The 26,852-nt window shown below is 47.7% G+C and overlaps 4 non-coding genes across 4 annotated transcripts; all 4 read right to left on the reverse strand.

Annotated features, from left to right (window-relative positions):
• Positions 1-6,330: 6,330 nt before the first annotated feature.
• TRNAY-GUA (transfer RNA tyrosine (anticodon GUA)) lies at positions 6,331-6,425 on the reverse strand. Its single transcript has 2 exons — positions 6,389-6,425; positions 6,331-6,366 (listed from the first exon to the last, which is right to left on the reverse strand). It is a non-coding gene; the product is annotated as a tRNA-Tyr (tRNA).
• A 176-nt stretch (positions 6,426-6,601) lies between these two features.
• TRNAY-GUA (transfer RNA tyrosine (anticodon GUA)) lies at positions 6,602-6,696 on the reverse strand. Its single transcript has 2 exons — positions 6,660-6,696; positions 6,602-6,637 (listed from the first exon to the last, which is right to left on the reverse strand). It is a non-coding gene; the product is annotated as a tRNA-Tyr (tRNA).
• Positions 6,697-11,983: 5,287 nt separating this feature from the next.
• TRNAY-GUA (transfer RNA tyrosine (anticodon GUA)) lies at positions 11,984-12,078 on the reverse strand. Its single transcript has 2 exons — positions 12,042-12,078; positions 11,984-12,019 (listed from the first exon to the last, which is right to left on the reverse strand). It is a non-coding gene; the product is annotated as a tRNA-Tyr (tRNA).
• Positions 12,079-17,428: 5,350 nt separating this feature from the next.
• Positions 17,429-17,523, reverse strand: TRNAY-GUA (transfer RNA tyrosine (anticodon GUA)). The gene is made up of 2 exons: positions 17,487-17,523; positions 17,429-17,464 (listed from the first exon to the last, which is right to left on the reverse strand). It is a non-coding gene; the product is annotated as a tRNA-Tyr (tRNA).
• Between the last annotated feature and the right edge of the window lie 9,329 nt (positions 17,524-26,852).

The following is a 26,852-nucleotide window of genomic DNA, read 5'->3' on the forward strand; positions in this document are numbered from 1 at the left end:
GATTAAAGAAGTTAAAAGCAAGATGGAAGCTATGGCAGCTGAAAAATATAGAGGGGCCGTGATAAGAGCGCGGGCTGAACGGCTCTGGCTGGGGGAAACCCCAACCAAGCGTGGACTTGGAGACGAAAGATGCTGCGGCGCAAAGAACGAAATCAAAAGAATTCGTTATCGTGATGAAGTCACTACTGATCAAAACGTGATCCAGAACGCATTTGTTGAAAGATACATGGGTTTGCTGGGGTGTAAGACACCAGTACACGAAGGCTTCTTTACAGAATTCATGCCACTAATGCCGAGGCTGAACGATGATGCGAAAAAGACATTGGAAGCTCCCATTAGTATTAATGAAATCGAAACAGCAATAAAGGAGCTAACTGTTTGAAAGTCGCCTGGGCCTGATGGCCTTGGCGCGTCATTCTACAAAGCTTTTAAACAGGAATTGGCTGAAATACTCTACTATGTTATTAATGAAGCGTATGACAGCCATGGAATGCCTCTATCTTGTAAAATTAAATTATACGGCTTTACGTGCCAAAACCACTTTCTGATTATGAGGTACGCCGTAGTGGAGGACTCCGGAAATTTTGACCGCCTGGGGTTCTTTAACGTGCACCTAAATATAAGTACACGGGTGTTTTTGCATTTCGCCCCCATCGAAATGCGGCAGCCGTGGCCGGGATGCGATCCCGCGACCTCGTGCTCGGCAGCCCAACACCATAGCCACTGAGCAACCACGGCGGGTACCTACACCTTTTAAAAGAAGCCATATTGTACTAATGCCTAAAACAGATGACCTCTCGAAATTACTTTCAGTGGAAGCACATCGACCGATAAATCTTGCAAATATTGATTACTGGATATTCATGAAAGTGTTAGCTAAAAGACTGCAAAGTGTAATAACATTGGTAGTTGGTAAATACCAAACATGTGGCATAAAGGGGAAGACAATTTTACAAATGTTCATACAGCTCGAAGTGTACTGGAGTGCTGTGATATGGTATGTGGGTACGTGGCGATGGTACAGCTGGACCTTGAGAAAGCCTTTGATAGCGTAGCACACGAGGCGGTCTTTAGATTACTGGAATATACTAACGTTGGCAAGGTGGTCCTAGATGGGGTAAAAATGGCTTACACTGATTGTACTACCAATATAATAATTAAAAGACATTAACTGATCAAATATCAGTCGTAACTGGTGTGAAACATGGAGATCCGATTTGAGCATTATTATTTGGAATGTTCTTGAAACCTTTTTGTCTTAAAGTACAAAACAACCAGAATATAGGAGGTTCCCGTTTCATCACACATGAAATTAAAATCTTGTCTTACGCAGATGACATTACCATTTTTGTGGCATTAAAGAAGCCGTAAAAGATGCAAAAGAATCTTGTAGTTTCACTGGCTGTGCCATAAATTGGCAGAAGTGTTTAAGTTTCTGGCACGGAGCATGGGAAGATAAGCCAGAATACTATGAAAGCATAAAGTTCACAACTGGGCCATCCAGCTACCTTGGTGTTCCGCTTCAATATTATAAAGATGCAACGAGCCAGTGGGCAGCGCCAATTGAAAAAAAAATGAAAGCACAGACATCAAAGTGGGGCGGACGATGTCTATTTTCACCCGTGCGACGGTGTGTAACTTGTTTTTGGTAGAGAAAGTGCTTTCGATGTTACAAGTGTTGTGTATGTCAAGGATCTGTGTGCAGAAATTGCACAGAATATTTGCTTTATTGTGGGCATCTGGTTGGGAAAGGATGAGTCTTGTGAACTTGTTTCATGCGGTGGGGAATGGAGGTGTAGATTTATCTCATTTGTTCTTGAAACAGGTCGTGCCGAGATTTGTGTTTTTCCGCGACCAAAGGGACGCGTTCTTGCGCACTGTTATGCAAGTGCGATTGTCTGATACAGTGCCTGATTTAATTGTTACGTCACACACGCTTCGTAATGTAGCTGTGAAAGGATATATGCGTGAAGTTGTGGATAGTGTCCGCTTTCTCAGAGCGCATTTTCTGTAGATAATCTTTCAGATGTTTCCAGGAAGGAGCTTTACTAGGACATTATTTATGTCATGTGCCCTACGCCAATTTATCGTTCAGCATATCAATTAGAGCAAGAGCGAATGTGCTGAAACGCGTAAAAGGTTTCTCTGTGAAGGCTTCTACCAAAACTTTCTTCTTTATGTCACATTGCGGCACACTCCCTGTCAAACCTTGGCTCGAAGAAAAAAGTACCTTTGTGCCTGGGAGCGTCAACTGCATCATTTATAAAATTCCAGAGACAATAGAGCACATTTTCTTGAATTGCTGGGATTCCATGTTCTTATGGGAGAGCCTACAGAGAACTCTCAAAAAAGATTTCCCATTAACGCCTTTCGGTATAACGTTTTTGCCTTTTGAGCAAACAGAGATGGTGCCGTATGACATAATAATGTTGTGCATGCACAGCCTCTGGAGGACGCGAATGGTAGTCAGAAATGCAGACCAAGTTGCGCGACCAGCAAAAGAGTATTTTGTTGAAAATATTGTATATGTACGTGACGCATATAGATATATATGGGAGCCCCCAGAATGGCTATGGATCTTTGACCACCTCACGACAACAAAATACTTTTAACCAAACTGAATATTATATAATACAGCCGGTGTTATTATCGCCTTCTTTTCATTGTGAATGTGGTTTTCCTTTGAATTCAAAATTGTGAATTGAGCGATTCCATGTTTTCTCGTATTGTATCGCTAACAGGCAATAAATAAAAAAAATCCGTCGATAGCTCAGTTGGTAGAGCGGTGGACTGTAGGAGTGGTGCAAAGGAAAAAGCTATCCATCGGTCGCTGGTTCGTATGCGACTCGGCGGGCTTTTTTTGCAGCCATTCCTCGCGCTTTGTCACAGGCATTGTTTATACCTTCGCCTTCTTTTCCTTGCGGCTTTCTTAAACACACCTTTGTTTACGCAACTTGTTGCTTGACCTTCTTCATGAGCGTGGCCATCCGGTGGCCGTCGCACGAGTGCGTCTTTGGTGGGCTTCGCGGTGGGCCTGCGGTCGGCCTCCAGTTTGGTTTAGGCTTGAGCGTGGAGCTCCTTCCTGGAAGCGTCTTAGCAGGCGGTGCCTCGGAGTTGCCGCCGGCCTGTCCGGCCGGCGAGGACCTCTTTACCGGTGCCGAGACGCCTTCGACGCGGGCGCTAGCAGGGGTCGCGTTGTCGTCTCCCTCTGCCTGGGTAGTATCCGTAGCCGGCTGGCGGCTCACCTTTTCTTGCGGGGCCGTCCTCACGCACTCGAGTGTAGCTGCTGGCTCCTTGGGGGAAGGAACATTATTCCGTCGTCCTTCAGTCGACGTGGTCGTCCCGCTAGTTTCTGCCTCCACGTTGCTGTTTCCAGCACCCTTGGCTGCTTCCTCCGCCTCGGTCACGTCCATCATATGTTCTGATGTCGACGGCTCGCTCTGCGCCGAGCCCGCGGCTACTGCGTAAGAGCGTACACAGTCCGCGTCATTGTATCCAAAAAGCCTGCACCGGGAACAACGGGGAACCTTGCATTCTCGTCGAACGTGGCCAGAGCCCCGGCAGCGCAGGCGCTGCATGGGGCGACCTGGAGCTACCACCAGCGCAAGCTCGCCGGCGACGCGGATCTGGTGGGGCAGGTCGTCAACTTTCATTCCAGCCTTCAGCTGTAGCAGCACTGCTCGGGTCGTCGAGCCCTTGTCGGAAACGCCATCCACTCGCCAGCGCTCCCGGGTCACTTCCGTCACTTTGCCAAAGGAGGCCAGCGCGGTCTTCACGTCTTCGTCATTCACCCCATGCAGAAGCCAGTGTATAGGAAGCTTCACCTGTTGTTCCTTGGGGCTGATGACCAGACAGCGACGCCCCTTCACCTGCAGTTCCTTTAGTACCGCCAGCTTTTGAGCAGTCTCGGCTGTCTCCATCGTTACCGCCCATACGTGGTTGATTTCGTACGCTCCAAGGGCGACGACGCCAGAATAGATACCAACAGTTTGAAGCGCGTCCGGAAAATCTTCTACACGGAACGGGTGAACATGAGCGTCGCCGTGCAAAAAAACTATGTTTAACAATATGATGATGATGATGAAAAACTTTATCCCTCTTTAAAGGGAAGAGGGCAACGGAACAGAGGGGGGGGGAGGGAGGAAATACTTGAAGTAGGCCTCCTCTATCCTCTCAGCCCACTCCAGGATGACCTCCTGAAAGTCGGGCCTCAAGCTGCGCAAGCCAGCCTCCCACTGCTCCTGACTAGATATTAATTGCTTGAGGAAAGGGGAAGAGGGTGCTTAGGGCACCCCCACATGATGTGGTTTAAGTCTGCTTTCGAAGAGACACAGAATTTACTAGATGGAGAAAGGTAAATGGACGGATGAATGCGGTGAAGGAGGTAAGGGGAGGGAAAGGTGCGAGTCTGCAGCTGTCGCCACAGAATTTCACACCTACGCGGGGATTTGGCCATGAGTGGCGGAAAGATTAAACGGTCTAATCGGTAGTGTGTGCAGATGTCGTGGTAGGTAATAACTCGATCCCGCGCTGTAAACGGTGCCTCCTCCGTGGCGAGGTCCGACAGATCTGATGCCTGAGCCCGGACTGTAAATCCTCGGGCACTGGCATGAGCTGCCTCGTTTCCGGGAAGGCCCGCATGCGCGGGTGTCCAGATTAATGACAGAGTTTGATGGAAAGGATGGGCCAAGAGGAGAGAAAGGGCTGGCTTAAAGACCCAACCCGCTCCGAAGTTATGTATGGCTGCTTTGGAGTCGCTAACGATAAATGATGAATTTGGGATTGTGAGGGCCAGGGCTATGGCCGCTTCCTCCGCCTCCTCCGAGGAAGAGCCAGGAATGGAGGCGGCCGCAGAGACCTGGCCGTGAGAGTTAATGACTGATATTGCGTAATGATTTCCGTTCCCATATTCGGTGGCATCAACACAGAGCACGTCTTTTGAGGTGGAGAATTGTTTTTGGAGAGCCTTTGCTCGCTGCCTCCTGGGCTGTTTGTGGTGCACAGGGTGCATGTTTTTAGGAACTGGGGGGTTGCAGAGGTTCTCGTGTATGTGATATGGAATAGTGTATTTAGTCTTGATGATGGGTGCCGGAGTGATAGAAAGGGTTTGTAGAATGTGGCGACCTGTTGCGGTGTTAGAAAGTCTGCTATATTGGGATGTGACGTGCGCTTCTGTGAGTTCAGTAAGTGTGTTGAAAGTTCTAGTAAGCATTAGCTTTTCAGTGTAGGTACGTATGGGGACCCCCAGAGCGAATTTATATATTTTGCTTAAAAGAGTGTCGATCTTATCTGATTCTGATTTAAGGAAATGTAGATATGGTGTTGCGAATGGAATCTTATTGATAACGGAGGCCGGAATCAAGCGGAGAAGTCGAGCCTCCTTCAGTCCGCCATGTTTATTGGAGACTGGCCCTAGAAGGCGAAGGGTGTGATCGACTGTGGTGTTGAGTGTATGTAGGGTATAGGTGTTGAGCTGGTTGCTTTGAATGTGCAAACCGTGCACCCGGAGCCTGTCCACTCTAGTAACGGGGATGTGGTTTAGGCTGACCTGTATACTACACATGTGTTTTCCGGCCCCCCGGTGGGATGGCAGAGAAGTAGCTCGGATTTTTGAGGGGAGCATATGAGCTTCATAGCCCCGGCATGAGCCACGACGGCGTCTGCTGCGGCCTGTAGAATGTCTTGAATCTCTCCATCTGAGCCGCCAGTCGTCCAAAGAGCGATGTCATCGGCGTAGAGTGAAAACTTGAGATCGGGAATAGACGTGAATGCTTGCGCCATCGGCATCATAGAAAGATCAAAAGGAAAAGGGGACAGCACTGAGCCTTGGGGCGTGCCGTACCTACCTAAAGCGTACGAAATGGATTGCTCTGTGCCTATGTGTATGACTGCGGTACGGTTGGATAAGAAAGTACATATGTAGTCATATGTCCTTCCGCCAAACCCAATAAGATTAGGCTCTCGGAGGATGGCGGAACACGATGCGTCCTGTAGGTAGCCGAGGCAAAATAATTTGGAAATCCTTATCTGCCTCCGTCGATAGCCTGTTGCCACGGCTAACAGCCGCATATGCCGCTCCATTGGAGCCCATGATCCTACGATCCTTTCAGCTCGGGAGACGCAAGCAGAATGCAACTGAGCTATGGACGGAAGCGACTGCCTCTAGTTTCCGATCTCATTTCTTGAGTATTTACTATTGGCGCTCATGTAGGAGACCAAGCAAGAAGTTGCGGAAACAAAGGTGTGTTTAAGAAAGCCGCAAAAAAAAAGAAGGGGAAGGTATAAACAATGCATCTGATAAAGCGCGAGGAATGGCTGCAAATAAAAAAGTCCGTCGAGCCGGATTCGAACGAGCGACCTATGGATACCTGTTTCCCTTGCATCACTCTTACAGTACACCGCTCTACCAGCTGAGCTATCGACGGAAGCGACTGCCGCTACTTTGCGATCTCATTTCTTGAGTATTTACTATTGGCGCTCATGAAGGAGATCAAGCAAGAAGTTGCGTAAAAAAAGGTGTGTTTAAGAAAGCCGCAAAAAAAAAGAAGGGGTAGCTATAAACAATGCATGTGATAAAGGGCGATGGCTGCAAATAAGACAGTCCATCGAGCCGGATACGAACCAGCGACCTATGGATACCTGCTTGCTTTGCATCACTCCTACAGTCCACCGCTCTACCAATTGAACTATCGACGGAAGCGACTGCCGCTACTTTCCGATCTCATTTCTTGAGTATTTACTATTGGCGCTCATGAAGCAGATCAAGCAAGAAGTTGCGTAAACAAAGGTGCGTTTAAGAAAGCCGCAAAAGAAGAAGGGGAAGGTATAAAGAATGCATGTGATAAAGCGCGAGGAATGGCTGCAAAAAAAAAGTCCGTCGAGCCGGATTCGAACCAGCGACGTACGGATGCCTGTTTCCCTTGAATCACTCCCACAGTCCACTGCTCTACCAACTGAGCTATTTTTTTATATTTAATGCTGGTCTTCGACATAACACCGAATATACAAATACTACACTCATGTCACGAATACAAGCTTGCGGGGGAAAAGAAAAAAAGAAAAAAATTACAACAATGCCGACTGTCCGTATGGGACCGCCGTTGTCGAATTAAAATTCCTTCATGGCTGTCAGAGCTTCTAGCCTCGACAGCCAATCCGGCGCATATTCTTGCATTTTCTGTACATCAACGAACCGCAACATACATTCTCTAAAATATATATGAACCGGGCGGGCGTCGGCTTCGCAATGGTACCCTGCCATGCGAGCCCGCCATATACAGTGGAGTGCATTCAACATAGTAAAGTCACATGGAACTCCCACTTCATCCTCAAATGGCAGATACCGGATCCTTGGGGGGTTTACAGGTAATTCTTTCTTCAGGGTTCGCTTCAAGACGTCCCAGAAGAAGACAGCCGCCCAGCAGTGGAAGAAAACGTGATCTGTGGTTTCGGGCTTCTTGCAGATCAAGCAGTGAGAGCCCCACGGTACGAGACAGCCTCGCTCTTCCAAAGATGTCCTCACGGAAAGTGTTCCAGTGTGGAGCTTAAAAAAGAACGATTTAACCCCTGGTGGCACCTGCATGCGTTTCACCCGTTTAAGAACGTCCTGTCCTGGCCCTCCACTGTATGTGGCTCTGTACAGTGGCACTGGGAAGACAATATCACACACATCTTTACACAATCTTTTCATTTTCACTTCACAAAGGTAATCCATTGAAAATCGAACAGAAAGAATTCTTACACTGTCGACCACTTCCTTAAGATAGCCATGAAGTCTTCCGCCCATGCTTGCCGTACTAACAACACGGGCCGGCAATGCGTCGCTCAATCTGAGCTGACATACGGTGCGCAGAAAAGGATCGCGCACATCGCGGAAAACCAAAATCGGTTGACCAGTTGTCGAACAAAAGATGGGCCAATTCCACACCCCCGTCTTTTACTCTTTCGAACAAATTTGTTCGGCTGCGCCTTTCCCATGTGGAACCCCAGATGAACACCACAAACACTCTGTGCACTCTTTGCACATTTACTCTAGCACAATACAACGCTTGCATAACGTAGTATAACTTGGCGATTAAAAAGATGTTACAAACTGTCGCTCTTGCAAAAACAGACAGGTTAGTACCTTTCCATCTGTCTACTTTTTCTTTCATTTCACTTGTTTGGTTCCTGCAATATTCATCACTGCTTTTGTAACTGTCTAAAGGAACACCGAGATACCTCGTCGGAGTTTTCACCCAGCTCACCCTCGCGAAATTGTCCGGTGCGGAAAGCCAGTCCCCGTGCCACAGCCCGAGGGATTTGCCCCAATTCACTCTGCTACCAGTAGTTTCGCAGAAATGATTTACTGCAGATATTGCTTCGGTTACGCTTGTTTTATCTATGCAATACGCTGCAATGTCGTCTGCATGCGACAGTAGCTTCACTTCTGTCGCTGCTAATCTAAAACCACGTATTTTGTCATTTTGATTGATTGCCACACACATGGCCTCTATATAGATATCAAACAGAAGTGGGCTGAGGGGACAGCCTTTACGCACTGAACGCATAATGTTAATGGGGGCCCCCAGTGAATTATTAACAATTAATCTGGTTGTGGAATTCTTGTACGCCAAGGCTACGCCCTCAGTGATGATAGAACCGACATTAACGTGATCCAAGATGGTAAACAAAATAACATGAGCGACACAATTGAAAGCTTTCTCGAGATCGAACTGAAGAACTGCAACGCCGCCTTCGGGGACGTCACAGCACTCGAGCACACATCGCATCTTATGGATGTTTGTAAAGATAGTTCGCCCTGTAATGCCACAAGTTCGATCGTCTCCGACTATTTCTTTGATGACGCCTTGGAGTCTGGTAGCTAAAATGTTCATAAATATCTTGTAATCTACATTTGTTAGTGATACTGGCCTGTAGAATGACACTAATTTTAGTTCATCCATTTGATCGCTCTTAGCTATTAGTATGGTGTGCCCTTTTCCAAAGGAAGGGGCAAACATTTCTGCTGATACGCGTCGTTTATTACCTCTGCCAACAATGGAGCCAATTCTCTCTTAAACGCCTTATACCACCCAGCGCAGAGGCCATCAGGTCCAGGCGACTTTCCCTGGTTCAAATCGTCGATTGCCTTTTCGACTTCCCCCTCAGTTATTTTGGCTTCTAATCCTTCCTTGAAATCATCACTTATTCGCGGCATGTGATTAAGAAAATGCGCTTTAAAACCCTGTACATTCGCTTCCTGATATGCAAACAGCGACTGGTAGTACTCAAAAAAGGCGCGCCCAATGCTATCATTGTCTTCAACGACAGTCCCTTTCATGAGAATTTTATCGATGTGGTTTCGCCGTCCGTGGGCCTTCTCAAGACCCAGCGCCCTTTTAGTGAGCGTCTCCCCTGCCGCTAATGCATCTGCTCGCGCAGGCAGGATGGCGCCTTGATACCGCTGTTTGTCGAACTGTTCAAGTTTTTCCTTGATGTTTCGCACGTCGTCTTTGTACGTACCAGGCTCTCTACACTCAAGTGTTATCAGCTGCTGAAGCAGTCTTCTTAAGCCCTTTTCTTTCATTCCCCTCTCGAATTTTATGCAACTCGATCTTTCTATGGCTTTATTTTAACCTTTTGTTTAAAACATCCCCACTTCTCCGTTATTGTTTCCGTTTCATCATTGAATACTTCGTTAACCGCATCCCTTATTGCTTTTACAAAGCACTGATCACTTAGTAACAAGGCATTCATTTTCCAGAGATCCCAATCAAAAGCATGTTTCACAACACCTATGTGACATTTTACGAGGCAGTGGTCAGAAAACGACACGGGCACTACACAATAACTGTGGCATATTGGAATCGTGTCCAACGACATGTACATTCGATCCAGTCGTGCATGACTACTGCCTTGAAAACGAGTAAAAGTCACTTCACGTCCCCCTTCCAGACACTCGAATACATCATGAAGTTCATTTACACCTATTAGTCTTGATGATACGCTGCAGCGTTTGCACCGCACACCGCCATTATTCACTCGGTCTGTGGCATTCAACACACAATTAAGGTCGCCTAACAGAATAACGCGCTTATCACAACGGACATGATTAGAAAGGTTAGAAAAAAACAAGACACGCTCCTCCACTGAATTCGGAGCGTAGACGCATATGACGCGGAATTCAACATTACATATCAAAACATCGCAAAAAAGAATCCTTCCAGATTCGCAGGAAATACACTTTGAATCTGCAGTACAGGCAGTTTCTTGACGAATAGAATGCACGTCCCGGATGTGCCTACCGCATGACTAACCACCGCAAAATATCTGTGCGTGAATCGTCGCACCATGCTCCCGGTCTGCTCCTCTCCGTCAACCTTAGTCTCTTGGACGGTTAGTACGTCTATGTTGCGGTGAGTGACCAACCGTAGCACCTGACTTTGCCTACGACTAGCCGCCAACCCTCGCACGTTCAAGGTGGCAATAATAAGGGACTGTGTTTCAGTCATTTTCAACTAGCGGGAAAAGCAGGCCCAGAGCATGGTGCTTACCGTTCACGACTAGTCCTCGGCTAGCCGCCTCCGGGACCTCCCGGCTTGTTTGTGTCGTTAGGCGAGGCCCCTTTTCCCCCAGGCTTCTTTTCAGGTGGCACATTAGGCTTGGGCTTGTAGCCCATCCGCCTTCCTTGAGGCGCCTTCGTCGGCGGCCCCTCGCTGGTGCTGGTGGCACCACCGTCCCTGTCCTTGGTCTCGTCATGGGGACGTTTGATTGGGGCACCGAGAGTCACAGACCGCTCGCCGTCTTTGACGTCCTTGTCCTGCAGCATTGCCGTCGTGTCGTTGTGGGTGCGTCTTCGTTAACGCCCCCCGTAGCAAGGCTCGCTGCAGGCACGACCTGTACCGGCTTTTCCTTCTCGGCAGCGGCAGCCACCGTACCTTCAGCGCCGGCAGTAGATGACCCTTTGAGTGTCGCTGTTAAAACCAAGTCTCCGGCTCCTTTGATGTTGCTCATCAGCAACCTCAGTCGCTGCGGGTACTGTCTCGGCGGCGTAGGATTTGACGCACTCAGCGTCAACGTGGCCGAAACGTCTCCACCTGGAACAGGGCGGGACTTTACACTCTCGGCGGACGTGCCCCGTGCCTTGGCAGCGCAGGCACTGCATGGGTGGACCGGGCACGACCACCAAGGCCAACTCTCCGCCGACGCGAACCTGATGAGGAAGGTCCTCAACTTCGACACCGCTCTTTAGCTTGAGGAGCACCGTCCTGGTGGTCGACGTCTTGTTTCCCATGCCTTCGACTCGCCACCGATCCCGGCTCACCTCATCTACCTTGCCGAAAGCCGCGAACGCTGACCGGATATCCTCGTCGGCCATGCCGTACAGCAGCCAGCGAAGCCTAAGCTTCACCTGCTGGTCCTGCGGGTCGACGATGACGCACCGTCGTCCCTTCATTTGCAGGTCCTTAAGGGAAACTAGTCTTTTCGTCGCTGTCGCATCATTTAGGGTGACCGCCCAGACGTGGTTTATCTGGTACGCCCCTATGCATACCACGTCAGGCAGCAGGCCTGTCGGCATTAGGGCGTCCCTGAAATCTTCGACCTTCTAAGGTCTGGCGCGAACATCACCGTGCAAAAACACGGTGTTAATCACAACTCGTCCTTTCGGCAGTTAAGGCAAAATGAACGGATATTCCTTATCATCTTTCGTAATCCTGTGTCCGCGACCAACAGTCGCCACTGTCGCTGCCCCAGAAGAGGCCATGACCCTACGATCCGAACAACTCGGCTGCCGGATGCAGAATGACTGAGCTATCGACGGAAGCGACTGCCGCTACTTTCCGATCTTATTTCTTGAGTATTCACTATTGGCGCTCATGAAGCAGATCAAGCAAGAAGTTGCGTAAACAAAGGTGTGTTTAAGAAAGCCGCAAAAAAAAAGAAGGGGAAGGTATAAACAATGCATGTGATAGAGCGCGAAGAATTGCTGCAAATATAAAAGTCCGTCGAGCCGGATTCGAACCAGCGACCTATGGATACCTGTTTCCCTTGCATTACTCCTACAGTCCATCGCTCTACCAACTGAGCTATCGACGGAAGCTTTCTTTTATTACCGCCATGGCAAGTACATACAAATATTGTCAAATAAAAAGTGTTAAAACGTCTAGTCTTTAGTAAGACTGACGTGTCATGTTAAAATGGCTTCATCGAAGCCAAACTGTCCCACACTGAAAGCCAATTTGCTGGATCACTTAGCAGTTTCAACACTTCGCTTGTATAATTAACACTCTCAATAAAATAATACATTGCTGACCTCGCATGAACATCGGCATTGCTTACAGCCATGCGAGTTCGCCATACACAATAACATCAACATGTCTACCGGCACACCGTCAGGTTCAGCACATGGCAAAAACCTTATTCCGAACGCAGTGATAGGAAGCTCCTTTTTTAATGTTCTTTGCAGGATGTCCCAAAGAAAGCGGCCATCGTGGCAGTCAAGAAAAATACGTAGGACAGTTTCTTCCTTCTTACACATAAGACAGTTGTCTGACCATGGGACAAACAAGCGCTTCCTTCTTAGCCATGGCTTAACAGGCAGTGTGCCGGTATGCAGTTTGAAAAAGAATGATTTTGCGTTAGCTCGTACAGGCATATTATTGACTCGTTTGAAAACATCTCGTTCAGGCCCTAAGTAATACATAGAACGATACACTGGTGTAGGTACAAACACTTCGACAAAATCCTTATACAATTGTTTTCGTGACACTGTAACCAAGTAGTCTTTGGAAAAACGAGCGTTTAGTAGACGTATCGCCATGGAAACTTCACGCAGATAGCCCTTTAGTACCATCGCTTTGATTGCGTGCGACGATACAACAAAATCGGGCAAAGCGTCGTGCAATCTCACTTGGATTACCGTCCGCAGAAACCCATCGCTTTGGTCGCGGAAGAAAAGAAATCTCGACACAAGTTGCTAAAGAAACAAATGCGTTAAACCAAGATTGCGCAATGTGTGAAACAAATTACTTCTGCTCGTGCTTTCCTACAACGAACCCGAAATAAACTCTGCAAACACTCTGTATTTTTTTAATTGATGATCGGCTCATGCGTAGCAGCTGCAGGACGTAGAACACTTTAGCTACTAAAAAGATATTACATACTTTGGCCCTAGCAAACATCGTAAAGTTGTGGCCTCCCCATTTGTTAGTTTGCTCTTTCATTCTGTCTCTCTCGCTCGTCCAATATTCGATTGGCTCACGGTAGGAACTGAGCGGAACCCCAAAATACGTGCCGGGTAATACACTCCACTGCATTTTGCAAAAGACTTCTGGTGCATGTGGCCAATTCCCGCGCCAAAACCCTAAACATGTTGACCAATTTATGGCACTACCGGAAGCATTGCAAAAAGCTTGGGCTTATCTCATAGCTTCTGCAATGGTCTTTTTATCGCGACAGAACACTGCTATGTCGTCGGCATAAGCTAAAGCTTTTATTTCTCTACCAAGGAATGTGTACCCGCGAATATTATGGCTATGTAGTAACTTTAAACAGAAAGGTTCTAAATAAAGTGCAAAGAGCAACGCCGAGGTCGGGCAGCCTTGCTTTATGCTAGACATTACTCCAATCCGCCTGCTCAGTTTGTTGTTAATAATTAAGTTTGTGGTACAACCATCATACATCATTTTCACCCCGTCGAAAATGACTCATCCGACATTAACATAATCAAGAAGCATAAACAGGATTTTTTGTGACACCCTGTAAAAAGCTTTGGCCAAATATAGTTGTAGCATAGCTACATGATCTCCCATCGCATCGCAACATTCAAGTATGCTTCGCGCTATATGTATATTTGTGAATATAGTCCTGCCTTTTATACCGCATGTCTGATGTGTACCTACTAGGGATTTCACTACACTCTGAAGCCGATGGGCGAGCACCTTCATAAATACTTTATAATCAATATTTGGTAAGCTTATTGGCCGGTAGGCCTCTATGGATTGAAGTTTGATGTGGTCTGTTGATTTCGGTATCAGTACTACATGTGTCTGTCGGAAAGAAGGAGGCGTCCATTTTTAATAATAATATGTGGGGTTTTATGTGCAAAACCCACTTTCTGATTATGAGGCACACCGTAGTGGAGGACTCCGGAAATATTGGCCACCTGGGGTTCTTTAACGTGCACCTAAATCTAAGCACACGGGTGTTTTCGCTTTTCGCCCCCATCGAAATGAGGCCGCCGTGGCCGGGATTCGATCCCGCGACCTCGTGCTCAGCAGCCCAACACCATAGCCACTGAGCAACCACGGCGGGTCGGCGTCCATTTTTTGTTCGTAACACTTGGTTATGACGCGGTGCAGAACCTCAGCCATTTCAAGCTTGAAAATTTTATATATCGCTGCCCCAAGTCCGTCCGGTCCAGGCGATTTCCTTGCACTAAGACCATCATAGCCTTTTCAATTTATGTTATAGAAATCGGCCTCTCAAGGGCATCCTTAAGTTCGCCATCAATTTTCGGCATCAGAGGTGAATATTCACTTTTAAGCGCAGAGATATCTCTTGTCCTCTTGCTTAGCAGCGTGCTATAGTAGTCAACGAAAGCGCGTTCTATCATTTCCTCTTCATTTGGAAGCTGCCCTTGATAAACGATTTCTTTTACTTCCTTGGTCATAGCGTACCTGTTCTCTTCATTAAAGCTCGCTTGGTGGGCGTTTCACCCAGCCATACACGTTCAGCGCGTGCTCTTGAAACCACGCCACGATATCTCTCTTCATCAATCACTTCAAGTTTCGCTTAAGGTTCTTTGATATCATATGCAAATATACCAGCCGCGCCGCTTTCCATGTTCAACAGGTATGCTAACGTGCATTGCAGTTGCTTTTCTTCTTGCTTTTGTTTCTGTCGCAACACGCATGCTCTCTCTAAAGCAATTGTTTTCGCTTCGGTTTTGAACATCTCCCAAGCTTCTACAACATTTTTTGCATCCTCAAGGAGAACAGCGTCTAATTTCTCTTTGATTATTTTAAGAAATACTTCATCTTGCAAAAGGTTGTCAAGTTTCCATAGGTGCCAATTAAATTTCTGTTCTTTCTTTTTCATACCTATCGTAACCATTACCAAATAATGATCACTGGAACTTATACATTCTACACCATATTCAGAAAGTAGCAGAACTAAGTGAACAGGAACATAGATGCAGTCTAACCTTGAGTGGCTGTCTCCTTGAAAATGCGTATATTACACATGACTAAGAACCAAGAACAGTCCCAACATCCTCCAGATCAACATCACACAAAATTTCATGCAGAAGTGCGGCACTAGTTGCTTTTTCGATCGATCTATCGGCCGCCACAAACATTGATGTCGCCAAACATTAGACGTGTCTTTCACAATGCAAGAAAGACCTCAGATAAACAAAAAATTGTTCATGTTCTCGAGCATTATTAGGGGCGTATACACAAACCGCCCGCCACAGCAATGCAGAAAAAGAAAAATCACAAATAAGTAAACGCCCCCCCCCCCCTCACATGAAGTAACTTGTTGCTCTGTTATCCGAATGCTATTTCTAATATCAAAACGCAGCCCCCAGAAGTACCACTTGCGTGAAAAACGCATACATTGTACTTATTTCTGAAAATTTCAACCAATCGAGTCGTTTTTTCTTCTGATTCAATTTTTGTTTCTTGGAGAGAAATAAAATCAATGTCTTTTTCTAGTAACATGCGACTTATCTGACACTGTCTTCGCCTCTGCGACAACCCTCTGACGCTTAATGTCGCCAAACGAAGCGGACTGGTGAGGTTAATGGTGTCTGCCATTGTTTTAGTTATATTTAGGGTACGCCCCTACACAATTTTTCTTAGGAAACATACGGACTCTGGTATGCAGTGATGCTCGTTGAATATGGCCCTCCCTTTCGAGCCGACGACTGCCAACCCACGTAGTCGCAGGCCCATTCCAGATCAAATATCGGGTTTTGGGAGTTCTTTCCGGGACACTACCTCCGCTAAGGCGGAGGTGGCCCGTGTGGCAGCCGTCTGTCTGGCGGCCCGTTGGGTTTGACCTTCAACGTAGACCGTCGGCCTGTCTTGGTTTTCTGCGCCGGTCTTTCGGTACCCGCGCCGTCGGTGTCTCGGTTGTGGCCCTCAACATCGTCGCGCAACCGCTTTCCGGCACGATTAGCGTCAGAAGTCATGTCCATGCTCTCAGAGATGCTGACTGTCTCGTCAACCGCGGTGGTTGGGGTTGCTTGGATAGTTGAAGACGCGCTCGTCGCCTCAACACCACTTTCCTCGACTTGAACCTTGGCGGATGGAGGCGCAGAATCCGGCACGTTGCCCTTATCAGTCTCCTCTGAGTTTACCTTTTCGGTCTTCATTTCCAGAGATGTAGACTGAGCATCCGCCCCTTCAGGTGCTTCGTTAGCAGCCTCCTCGGCATCCTTTTGATCCATAAGGGGCTCCGATGTGTCTTCGCGCCTGCCTGGACCAGCAACGTTGGCGTATGTTCTCACGCACTGGGTCTCGTCGTGGCCAAAGCGACGACACAGCCCACAGCGTGGAATCCGGCATTCTCGTCTAATGTGTTCCGTGCCACGGCACCGGAGGCAGAGGGGCGCTCTGCCCCGGACAATGACGAGAGCCAGGTCTTCCGCGACCCGAAGCTGATGTGGTAGGTCGTCCGCTGTCATTCCGGGCTTGAGTTTCAGGACCACAGACCGTGTCGTGGTTCCTTTGTCGTTGCAGCCTTGTACTTTCCACTTCTCCCTCGTCACTTCGGTTACTCTCCCGAACGGTGCCAACGCTGTTCGTACGTCTTCATCAGGAACACCGTGCAGCAGCCAGAAGAGCTTGAGCTTGACACCCTCATTGCACGGGTCAATTACCACGCATCGATGTTCTTTAACAAAAAATGCTTCAGCGTCAAGTGTCTTCTTTTTTGCCGCCTCGTTCGAAAAAGTTACGGCCCACACATGATTCATCTGATAAGCCCCGAGGGCCAGCGCTTCCGGCAGCAGCATCAGTCTTGAAAGCGCGTCTCTGAAGTGCTCAATACGGTAAGGCCGTGCTTTAACTTCGCCGTGGATAAAAACAGTGTTCGAAACAGTAGCACCTAGAGGAAGTTGTGGTAGAACCATCTGGTAGTCCGGAGAAGGCTTTTCCGTTGACCCGGAACCGCGGCCAAGGGCCGCTGTAATCGCTTCTGGAGAGCAAGTCATTCCGCGACCGTTCACTGCGGTGGCCGGAAGTGGAAATTCGCTATCGACGGAAGACACTGCCGCTACTTTTCGATCTCATTTCTTGAGTATTTACTATTGGCGTTCATGAAGGAGATCAAGCAAGAAGTTGCGTAAACAAAGGTGTGTTTAAGAAAGCCGCAAAAAAAAGAAGGGGAAGGTATAAACAATGCATATGATAAAGCGCGAGGAATGGCTGCAAATAAAAAGCCCGTCCAGCCGGATTCGAACCAGCGACCTATGGATACCTGTTTCCCATGCATCACTCCTACAGTCCACCGCTCTACCAACTGAGCTATCGACGGAAGCGACTGCCTTTTTTTATTTATTGCTGGTCTTCGACATTGTAGAGAGCTTGTACATTGTTCTTCTGTATTATGTATACATAAGAAAATTACGATACACAATTAACGAATACAAAACATTTTGAAAGGATATACATGCCATCAGTCCTATAAAGACTGGCGTTGTCGAATTAACATTCTTTCAATGCTGTCAGAGGTTCTATCCTCGACAGCCATTCGGGTACACATTTTTGTATTTTCTTTATTTCAATAAAACTAGACATGCTTTCTTTGAAATAAGTATGCGCAGGCCTAGCGCCCGGGTCGCAGTAGTACCGAGACATCCTTGCACGCCATAAACTATGAAGGCCTTTGAGCATTATTAGGTCGAAGGGAACCCCGTCGTCATTTCTTACCGCTAAGTACCTTATCCCACGCTGATTTAACGGTAACTCCTTCTTCATTGTTCTTTGTAGGACATCCCAGATGAACACCCCGGCCCAGCAATGCAAAAAGACATGGCTATTGTTTCAGGTTGCTTGCAAATCAAGCAGTGCGAGCCCCGGGGTACAAGGAAGCCATGTCCTTCCATGAATGTCTTCACTGAGAGTGTTCCTGTGTGTAACTTAAAAAAGAATGTCTTTACCCCAGTAGGCACCTCCATATTTTTCACTCGCTTAAGGACATACAGTCCTGATTTCCCACTGTACAGCGCTCTGTTTCAAGTTTCAAGTTTTATTGCTTCATTCATTAGTAGTACATATATGCAGTAGAAGTTATACAGAAAGAGGTCCCACAGTTATAAACTGCAGCACAATGGCAATGCAGCACAACTGCTGTACAATGGCACTGGAAATACAATGTCGCAAACATCTTTATACAATGTTTTCTTTTTAACGTCACATAAATACTCAAAAGAAAAACGAACAGAAAGAAAGCGCACACTATCTGCAACTTCTTTAAGATAGCCACGAAGCGTTCCAGGCATACTATCTCTACTAATAAGTGCCGGTAAAGCGCCTCTCAACCTGAGCTGGCATACAGTGCGCAGAAACGGATCACGCACATCCCGTAAAAAAAAATCTGTTGACATGCTGGCGTACAAAAAGATGCGCCAAGCCCAGCCCCCCTTTCTTCACGTGCCGGAACAGATTGGTTCGGCTAAACCTTTCCCAGGTAGAGCACCAGATAAAAACCGCGAACACTCTGTGCAACCTTTGCACGTTTACCCTTGAACAGTACAACGTTTGCATGACGTACCACAACTTCGTAATAAAAAAACATGTTACACACAGCTGCTTTCGCGCAAATCGACAGGTTGATGCCTTTCCACCTGTCTGCTTTTTCTCTTGTTTCTTTTGCTTGGTTCGTCCAGTATTCGTCGCTATTTTTGTAACTGTCCATGGGGACACCTAGATACTTGGTCGGGGTTTTCATACAGCTCACATTTGCAAAATTGTCCGGGGCCGAAGACCACTCTCCGTGCCACAAACCGAGGGACTTTCCCCAGTTCACTCTATTGCCCGTCACATCACAAAAATTTTTCACTACCCTTATTGTTTCCGTCACACTTTCTTTGCTTCTACAACACACCGCGATGTCATCTGCATATGCCAAGAGCTTGATTTGTGTCGCTGCCAAGCTATACCCGCGTATTTGCTCATTCTCAGTTATTGCCAAACACATAGTCTCTATGTAAATGTCAAACAAAAGAGGAATTAGAGGGCAACCCTGACACGCAGAACGCATGACGTTAATGGGAGCCCCCAATGATTTATTCACAATTAAGCGTGTTGTGCAGTTCTGGTACGCCAACGTCACTCCCTCGGTGATGATGGAACCAATATAAACGTAATCCAAAATGGGAAACAAAATATCATGAGAGACACAATCAAACGCTTTCTCGAGGTCCAGCTGGAGCACCGCGACTCTACCCGAGGTGACGTCACAGCACTTCAGCACGCACCGCATCGTGTGAATAGTCGAAAAAATGGACCCTCCTTTGACACCACACGTTTGGTGATCTGCGACTATGTCATTTATGACGCTTTGAAGTTTGGCAGCCAAAACTTTCATAAAAATCTTATAATCAACATTGGTTAAAGATGTTACTAGTCTAAGTTTCTCCACTTGGTCACTCTGAGGGATGAGTATGGTAAGAGCTTTTCCAAAAGAAGGCGGCAAAGTTTTGTTATCATACGCATCATTAAACAGCTCTGTTAGCAACGGCGACAGTTCTTTCTTGAACGCTTTTATAGACACGCGCCCATCCCGTCAGGTCCAGGTGATTTGCCTTGGTTCAAATCATCAATCGATTTTTCAACTTATTATTCAACTTATTTATTTATTATTTTCCATTCCAATCATTCTTTCGTATCGTCACTCAATCGCGGCATGCGGGATACAAAGGCCTTTCTGAACTCGTCTATATTCACTTCTTGAAACGCAAAGAGCGACTGGTAATACTCTAGAAACGCTCGGCCTATGCTCTTACTATCGTCGGCAACTGAGCCGTTCGATAAGATCCTGTCGATATGATTCCGTCGTCCTTTCGCTTTTTCGAGTCCCAGCGCCCGTTTAGTGGGCGTTTCACCAGCTACTAATGCATTTGCTTTTGCTCGCACAATCGCACCTTGATACCGTTCCTTGTCAAGCTGCTCGATTTTTTCTTTATTGGCTCCTACATCTTGATTATACGCCCCAGGCTCTTCGCACTCAAGCGCTATCAGCTGCTTGAATGTCTTTCGTAAGCCCCTTTCTTTCATTTCCTTCTCAAAACGTAAGCAGCTCGATCTTTCTAAAGCTTTCATTTTTACGTTTTGTTTGAAGTATTCCCATTTCCCTGCTATTGTTTCACTGTTTTCTTCACTTACTTTCCTGACGGCCTCGCGTACTGCCTCTACAAATGGCTCGTCTTTTAGTAGTAAGGCGTTCATTTTCCATAGGTCCCAATTAAAATCTTGTTTCTTTCTCTCCGTGCCTATATGACATTTCACCATGCAGTGATCTGAAAACGATAGATGGGGGCGAAATGCGAAAACACCCGTGTGCTTAGATTTAGGTGCACGTTAAAGAACCCCAGGTGGTCAAAATTTCCGGAGTCCTCCACTACGGCGTGCCTCATAATCAGAAAGTGGTTTTGGCACGTAAAACCCCAAATATTATTATTATTATTATTGAAAACGATACTGGTGCCACCGAATAACTATGGCATTTTGTAATTATGTCTTGTGATACGTATATGCGGTATAACCGCGCATGACTACTACCTTGAAATCGTGTGTACATGACTTCCCCCTCCCCCTCCAGGCACTCACAGACATCGTCCAGTTAATTGTCACTAATTAGCTTAGTCCACACACTGCTGCTTTTATCGCGAATACCAGCATTATTGACTGTATCCCGAGCCCTCAAAACACAATTGAAATCCCCCAACAAAACCATGCACTTATCAGTGCTAACATACTGAAAAAAGTTCGCAGAAAATGAGGCGCGTTCTTCCACAGCATTCGGTGCATATACGCACATGACTCTGAATTCCAATTCACGAAAAACAAAATCACAAAAAACGATCCTTCCGGTTTGACATGAAAATACATTTTTAACAACAAGGCCAGGCAAATTCTTAACAAACAGCACACAACCGGCGGACGTCCCTACCGCACGGCTCACGACTGCATAATATCTAGTCATGAAACGCCGCACCATGCTTCCGGTCTCCTCCTCTCCGTCAACCTTTGTCTCCTGGACAGCTAGAACGTCTTGGTCAGTGGCCAACCGTAGGACTTAGCTTTGCCTACGCTTGGCCGCCAACCCTCTCATGTTTAGTGTGGCAATAGTGAGCGACGGATTAGGAGCCATGCTGAACTAAAGTATGAGATAGGCCTGGAGCATGGCGCTTACCTTTCACGACCAGCCCTCGGCTAGCCGCCTCCGGGACCACCCGTCTTCCCGGCGTTATTCTTTTGCTGTGCTTTGTCACCAGGCTTTCTCTCGGGCGGAACATCATTCGCGGCACTGAAACATTTCTATCTCTGCTATCAACGAAACAATTTGAAAAATTCTTCCGGCAGAACGCTCCCTAGAGGGCACGTAACAACTTCCAGCATATAACTGAAATTTACTACGTGGCCTGGTGAGGGGCCCTAGACGGTTCAGTTCTTACCACCTGGGGTTATGAAACGTGCATCTAAATAGAAGTACACGACTGTTTTTTTTTTACATTTCGTTTCCGTCGAATTCACCGACCTCGTTTGAACCCGTGAGCTCGAGTACAGTAGCGCAATGCCATATGCACTATGTTGCCACTAATTAGGCAACAGCACCAAATCGGCAGTAGATGAAAGCATGAAATGGCAACCAACCAAGCAGATTGATTTTAAATGATACTAGCCGCAATCTTAAAATGTGTGTAGTGCATATTCTCAACGGCACATCCTTAAAAAAAATTAAATTATGGGGTTTTACATGCCAAAACCACTTCCTGATTATGAAGCACGCCGTAGCTGGGGGACTCCGGAAATTTGAACCACCTGGCGTTCTTTAACGTGCACCTAAATCGAAGTACACGAGTGTTTTCGCATTTCGCCCCCATCGAAATGCGGCCGCCGTGGCCGGGAGTCGATCCCGCGACCTCGTGCTTAGCAGCCGAACTCCACAGCCACTAAGCAACCACGGCGGGTCAACGGCACACCCTACCACACCACACTGCACCATGCCATACTGTGCACTGGTCCATACGGACGCTGCCTAACTAGAAGAAAACCTGCTGAAAACGGCACAACAGGCAGCGAAAGACGCCGGGGAGACAGAGCGCACTCCCTAGCTGGAAGAAAAGCACCTGAAGGAGGCGCCACGCAGCGTGGTGCCATCTCTCGAAGCGACGCAAAACCCACACCCGGGAACTCACGGACCACTGGTGTTTAAAAGAGCACAGGAAACCCTGTCTCAGCGCCGTAAGATAACCTTCAAGTGTATGGCGCACTGTATCTGCTTCTTGCACGTTGCTATTGGAAATGACAAACAAAATTTCAGCGTACGAGAAGTTACAGCTTAAGTGATATTCTGAACAAACATCAGGAAGAACTCAGACGAAATATTTTTCGTAACGTATTTGGGCAGTAACTAGCGTATGTAATGCGGTCCTGTACAAAGGGTTGGGGGCCAGGGACCGTACTTTAAGTTTTGACCAGTTGCCCGGATGATCTCGTTTTGTTCTCGCAACTTGCCCGGATGTTCTTGTTTGAGTGGCCGGATAAGGGCTCTGGCTTTTGGCTCTAGGTCACTTCAATGTCGCCGACAACAGGAGCTAAAATATTTTCATGCTTAAAACACGACGACTAAAGCTGCAGCAATTAGACCACTTGTGAAAAAGTTACATGATGGTACACAAAGCGCCGATCTAACAAGCGACAGCTGAGTGCGCAGTATTTGCCGTCGGCAATGCTCAAAATACGCTGAAGTTCATGGTATCTTTCACAGCATGTCGTCAAACGGCGCGCACATCTTTTTTAAGACAGCCATCGTCTGCAAGCTGCTTGAGTTTCTGCGAGCAAAAAGCTGCTGACAGCCCGCGACTTTCGATCCGTGAAAAACGAATGGGATTCTGGCAGCTCTAAGACTGGTAGGGGGAGCTTTCAAAGTTGTTCGAGAAAATCGTATGCGAGACAGCAGTCCCTACGCAGTTCCAGACTTTTCGCAAACCGTCTGCCGCTTCCGGTTTGACTAGCCTTGACAGAAGAGTGCGTAACAGTCACGTGATCCAGCTGTCGGGGACTGTTCGAGGTGCCGTTCGAAAGCACCGGGATCGGAAGTCACTTTCTTGGCAGCCGTCGTATACTCCTAGCTAATCGTAGATAGCCCCCTACTCAGCGAATTCGTTAGCGTGGCCTTCGAAATGGTGCACTCTCAGAGACAACGCCGTTGACACAGCCTCTAAGGCATTCATATTGGAATCGTAGCCTCAGCGCATACCCTAGAAAAAATTCTAATAGACATATCTGTTGGTCTTATGCGAAATATATAGATTCAATAGGAAATCCTACAGGCCCCATAGCACAATCTACTGGTTCCATAGCGAAGTGTACAGGTCCGATAAAGATTTTTTTCGAGCCCTGCATCAGGGCAACACAGTGTTTTATAAAACAAATCAAATGCTTTATGAGTCCCTATTGAAGCAATAGAACTATCATAATATAAACTTGTGTTGGTAGTATTGCTGGAAAGAAGTCGACCAAACACACGTGCCAAACATCGAGAATGAAGGCAGAAAAGGCGTTGCTTTAATAAAGGAATTGTGTGTTCTAAGCTGTAATTCGTTGCACCGAGGATATTTAGGTACCGGTTGCGTAATTTCGTTTACTGCGTAATTTCGTAGAGATAAGAGCTGGCCGTAAGCACATCTGTAGGAGTAGGATAGAAGTGGCTATACAATGGCCACGATTTGTTGTGCAAGCGCGGTCCTGTGTGTGAGCTTCATGGCAAGGCAGCATAAGCAACGCCGATCAGCAAATCCGAAAGGTTTGACGTAGAAAGATTCAATTTAGAATGAACGTTTATTGCACCTTTGTAGAACAAACCACTTTGGTACACAGCACTCCTACTTACACCTGTATGCTAACGGACCAATATAGTCTATTGGTTTTACCAGTGTATCAGCGTATTTGTTTGTAGTATTTCATAATATTTTATAGCCAATACAGGCTGTCAGTTTCATTAGTGTATCAGGTCTATAGCATAATACAATGACACAATGCTGGGTATCGTTCTCATTTTTTATCAGGTTTCTCGTTTCGTAATGCAATAAGATGAACCCAATAAAATATTTCTGTCAGAATTTTTTCTAGGTATTGAACGTGTTCGCAAAGTGCAGTAAACGTCGCGCTCTCGCTCTGCGTGCCCCGTTTTAACTAAGCTAGCTTATATTGCCTGCGAAATTTATTCGGAATTTGCACACGGACATACAAAACGCGGTCATGCCACGTCGCTGTCCACACAGAAAGCTCCCGCCCGTACCCTCAGAGCTCGCGAGACCGTCTGCTGAAGGCCCAACGCGTGTTTAGGACAGAGTGCATGTACAGTCGCGTTCATAAATTTGGAGACCATGCGAGCCCGTGGCCGTGTGCATACGCGCGCCGTCTGGCGGCTCGGTGCCTGCTGTCGAGAATATCGCAGTGCGCATGTGCGTCCATCCTATCTCGCTGGCCTGCTCGCTCGCTCGCAGCGCACCCGTTCACAGGAATTTGGAGCCGCCGCCGCGAGTTCGTTGTTCGAGTTCGAGTTGTTGTTCGCGAAGCAGCGGCGCGTCATCTTCGATCGCCTTGGTCCAACCTCGGCGATGTTTTTCAACTACGGAAGCGCCTGCTTTCCCCGCTTCTGTCACGGCTGTCTGGCCGATACCACGATGTAAGATATCTACTCTTTAGGTACAACCGCACGCATCGATGGCAGTGGATACCTATCAGCGGTACGACGCAACTTCAAGACAGATGTTTCATTGGTTTTGTGTCCCGTTGGTATGGCAATGGCGCTTCGCGGAAAATCCGATGTGATTGAGTGATGCGTTAAAGTATAATTATATATATTTGCAGGTCACCATGGTGAGTGGAGATGGTGGGGGAGAGGGCATTGCCGGGCTAATGAACAGATACGGCGACGCGTCGCCGCCTGCAGACGCCGTTCTGTGGTTGGTTGTATTATGCAGCGTCCCTTGTCCGCGCAAGCCACCGCCTGCGTTCTAACTGAAGTTGCGTCGTCCCACCAATAGGCATCCGCTGCCGTCAACGGGCCGATGGAAGCGCGCCGTTGCAACTTTAGCTGGTCGATCGCGTCTCAGCAAGCCGAGAAGATTCCCCACCTAAGGAGTGCAAATCTTGGACCGTGACCGATACACACCACTCGCGCATTCTGCGGAGCCGGGCTCTCCCGAAACGTAGTGCTATCGTCGGCAGAATGCCACGTTCGAAGAAGCGCTAGTCATTGTCAGGCTTTCACGCTGCTATGCTCAGATATTTCCACTGCGTTATCGCGCCTCCCTATTGGCGGACACAGACGTTGTTTGAGAAGTCTTACACTGTGAAAGTGTATAAGCGCATTTTACGTATTGCCGCTTAGTCTTCTTCAAGTATGCCGCCTGCTGGACAGAACGCGAAACGAACAAAGATCTCCGATCGCGCCCCTGGTGACAACGAACGCAAATTACAATAATCGGCCCGCGCGCCGGTGCGCAGCGAGCGAACACGCAGGCCAGCGAGATAGGATGGACGCACATGGGCACTGCGATACTCTCGACAGCAGGCACCGAGCCGCCAGACGGCGCGCGCATGCACACGGCCACGGGCTCGCATCGTCTCCAAATTTATGAGCGCGACTGTACACTACCTACTAATCATGCGCGTCAAAAAGCAAACGCTCCAACTTGGCAAAAGAAGGGATCAACAAATATGTCAACAGCAACCTGCGAAATTCCAATTGTATACCACCCCCAACTACTGGTGTGAAATAGCCACATAGGATATTGTCACGTGGAGTGACGTAAGAAGAACAGAGTAACAATACTGTGAAAGACGAAACTAACTTTTATTCGGCGAACCTGTGCCCACAAAAAAGAGGCTACACCCAAAGAACGGCGGCGACGGCGAACACAGTCGGCGATCGCCAAATTTTGATCAGCGGGTCAAGCGCGTCGGCTTTTATAGATCACTCGTCGAATGTTCCAGAGTAACCGCTGGGACCCGCGTGCCTTCCACAAAGTTCTACACCATTCGCGTCGCGCATACATGCAATCAGATTACACAAGGTTCGGCGACAACAGACAGCGGATAGAAGCGGATATAACATTCTAGAAGCTTCCGATACATGTAGACGAGTCCTGCGCTGAGCGATAACATTTCTTAGACGTTGAAAGCGCTCACCCGTAAAAGATAAACATGTTCACGTGTCAATATGATATGCTTCCTCGCACACCAGTTTCACTGACCTGAAAAGCGAAATGTACTATCGGCCAAAAAAGTAAACGGACCACGGCTTAGGTGGCCAGAGCGGCTGCATTGGCGGCTACGGGGCGACACCGGGGCGCTGCTATCTCCCTCCGCGCGCTGACGACGAGAGTGCCCCGCGTGACGCCAGACTTCGCACTCACTCTCACGCGCGACATCATCACGCTTGATAAATTTCTAGTGCGCTGTTCGGTTGCTCTGCTGCTGACGGTCGCGACGAAGGGGACCGTGCATCGCCGGTAGTTCAGCACAAGGCGCTGTCGTGCAGTAGTGGGCGGCCGCAGGGCATCAGACCGCGGCACTTAGAAGGAAAGAAGACCCGTTCTGATTGTTGTTTCCTTTATATTCAGCTTA

The sequence above is a fragment of the Dermacentor variabilis genome, unplaced genomic scaffold (genome assembly GCF_050947875.1).
Source record: "Dermacentor variabilis isolate Ectoservices unplaced genomic scaffold, ASM5094787v1 scaffold_13, whole genome shotgun sequence".
In the NCBI taxonomy this organism is placed as follows: Eukaryota; Metazoa; Arthropoda; class Arachnida; order Ixodida; family Ixodidae; genus Dermacentor; species Dermacentor variabilis.